Genomic DNA, 3,353 nt, shown 5'->3' on the forward strand with positions numbered 1-3,353 from the left:
GTGAAATGCAAAATGCGAAATGGGAGGGTTTGCAAAAGCTGAAAGAAACAAAAATGAGAAGAAAAAAAGCATACACCAAAAGGCAGTAGCAATGAAATATAAATATTTGTGTAGGTATGCTTGGGAAGAAAAGCCATAAGTGATATTGCAGAAAAGTAGGCAACGATTGTGTTTTTGTTTTTTAGTTGATACACAACAGACAGGAGAACCCATATACAGTCGGGATACATATATGTATCAGTACATATGCGGTCGTATAGGAATACATATAGAGCAGCGTGCTCCACGCTCCATACAAAAAAGCAGCGGTACTGTCAACGCAATTATAAAAGTTATTATATGTTAAGACTGCTACCAAAATATTACGGAAAAATACATACAAACATCTTTTTTTTTTGGTTAATAAAATTTATAATATGTTTAAAAGCGAAAAATAATGAGATTTTGTTGCTATTTTTGGCTTTGTTTGGAAGATAGCTTTAAGGATTTTACCGATTTCGACTGTTAAGGTATCATTAAAAAGGTATTTGCTCAATCTTTTCTTTTATTGGAAATTTCTTTATCTCAAACTTTTTTCGCAAGTAAAATTTTTAAACATATTTATGCAGACGGCATAAAGGGCCTTAAAGCTTCATTTGAAATGATGGTTTTTGGGTGTTTCTGTAAGTGCGCGTAAAACGAAAACGAAAAAAAATTTTTGATTTTTGTTTTGGTTATTTTATTTGTTGATCTATTGTTAAAAAATAAAATATTTTTTTTTTGCCATACGAGGTTTGTTCAAAAAGTTGTCAGCCTTCAAAAAATGGTCTTCCAAAAAAAGGTATGTCGCTGGTGACACGGATTCCGTGACTCACAGGAATCTGAAATCAAAAAGACAAAAAGGTTCTAATTCAGTATAAATGTCGTTATTGTGCGAACTACGATCTTAAGAAAAAAAATTGACAAAATTGTGGACGTTCAAAGATGAAAAACTATTTTTGACACTTTTTTTGACTTTAAAGAACCGAAAAAAATACTGAAAAAATCTTTTTCCACATGGTCGTAATTCACACGATAACGACATCAATTCTACGTCATTTAAATTTTATTTCATCGAAATCGGTTTAGTAGAACCGGCTATATCTGTGTCCGTTGTCCATGTGAAGACCATTTTTGAAAGGCTGACAACTTTTTGAACAAACCTCGTATGGCGAAAAACAAAGTTTATTTTTTAACAATAGATCAACCAATAAAATACTCAAAACAAAAATCAAAATCTTTTTTCGTTTTCGTTTTACGCGCACTTAAAGACAATGGATCAACAAATAAAATGCTGAAAACATAAATTAAAAATTGATTAATTTATAAAAACTGGATTTGTGGATGTATTTTTAAAACGGGAGCTAGGTAAATATAAATATTTTTCCGAAATATTTTTGCAGAAGCCTTAAAATACAATAAATTGTATAATTCCACAAGCGAAACCGTAACTTTTTTGGTAAGGCATCCTAATGTAGTAGAATCCTTTCCTATATGCAGTGTGGAGTTCTCTCTTATAGCTAAAGTTTAGTTTGGTTTAGCAGTTTGCGTGCAAATCACACTCGATTGCTCTAGGGTTCGAAGCTCACTGCATGCATGAAACGTCACACAAGAGAATCAAAACCAATATCTGCATCCAAGACTCAGCTGAAAAAGTTGCGTAAGCTCTGCAATACGCTCGATATGCATTTGTGTAAAAAATGTAAAATCTAAAGCGTGGCAAATAACCACTAATTCGTTTCGCAGTTGAACAAGATCACCGTCTAACGGCTTTCAATGCTAGAGACGGATCAGTTAACTGAATTCCGCGGTGTTTCAGGAAACTTCAATTACCAGCTATTGCTGGTATTGAGTACTAATTCTCAGTGAAACAAAAATCTGGTCACCTCTGGCAAAACTCACCATTTTTGCAATCAACTAGGCCCTTATTTCTAGTTAATCCCAAACTTGCCTAGTTCTACGGTAGTCGAAAGCAATTCAATTTACTGCAGGGTGAACACAAAACTATGCATATTTATCAGTCTGCCTTTCATGCATGCAAATCTTTGAACTCTCGGCCAAGCTATGTATGTGTGTTGGTGGGCAAATATCATTTTCTGTTGCCAAATTTAGAAAATAATTTTTCTTTGGAGTCTGCACACATTCATGTGTAAGTGTATGTATGTATGCGCCTTTTGTAAAAACTTTGATAGAAATGTCTGAAACGAATGTCAGCGAACGATGCAATGATAACGAATTGTCAAAAGAAAGTAGCGATTTAAAAAAACTGATAGCATTTGTTATTTACCTACATATGTGAGAAACATGAATGAGCCAGACTCAGCTGTGCTCGGTTAGTTCTGAGTCAAAGAGAATGGCAAATTATTAAACCAAAGTGGACTACCTTGTTTTCATTACTTCTCGTTCGTCATCTTTCATTAACTGGAGCCATGGATGGAAATATAATACACACAACAAATGCTCATGTATGTATACATATATGCGGCCGCTGCATCCGAATGGGTTGGTCCGGGCATGAAACATCAAATGATAGAAACAGTCTCCCGTTGGCAGTTAATGGCAGCCCTCCGAGTGTATTACTGCCATGCAAAAGCTCCTCATAAAAAACCATTTGTTGTTCGAAGTCGGCTTAAAAGGGTAGGACCCTTCATTTGTGGAACAATATCAAGACGCACACCACAAGTTGAAGGAGGAGCTCGGCTAAATCATTAAATGGTGTAAACGCTAATTTTAAATATTACTTACGTAATAACCCGTTACTGAGTTACAGCCTGCCGATAACTGTCTGGCCAGTTGTCTCTCTTTTCCGCACACCTTTCTCAGTTTCTTAAGCCACGAGAAGCCAGGTCATTTTCATTTTCATTATCAATTTGGTCCTTCCACCGGGCATGAAGACGTCCTCTTCGCCGTCGACCGCCAATTACCGTTTCAAACACCTTCTTCGCCAGAGCAGTTCCTTCCATACAGACGACATGACCCAGCCACCGTAGTCGTTGTAGAGTGACTCCTTTGACTATGTCGATGTCTCCACAAAGCTCATATAGCTCGTGGTTCATACGCATGCGGTAACCGTCATCTACGCCAGCAGGGCCAAAAATCTTGCTACTTTCTTCTCGAAAACTCCAAGGGTGACTGCATCTTTGTTTGGCTGTCCAGGCTTCAGCGCTATAGAGAAACATGGAGATGATGAGCGTCTTGTAGAGAGAGGGCTTTACTACTTAATTCATTCGTCGAGAGAGGGCTTTACTATTTAACTACTGAGCTCAAGAGATATTCTTGGCATGAGTTATCCTTCGCTTGATTTCAAGGCTGACATCGTTGTTGTTCGTAATAGT

This window comes from Anastrepha ludens, chromosome 6, assembly GCF_028408465.1.
Source record: "Anastrepha ludens isolate Willacy chromosome 6, idAnaLude1.1, whole genome shotgun sequence".
Classification (NCBI taxonomy): domain Eukaryota; kingdom Metazoa; phylum Arthropoda; class Insecta; order Diptera; family Tephritidae; genus Anastrepha; species Anastrepha ludens.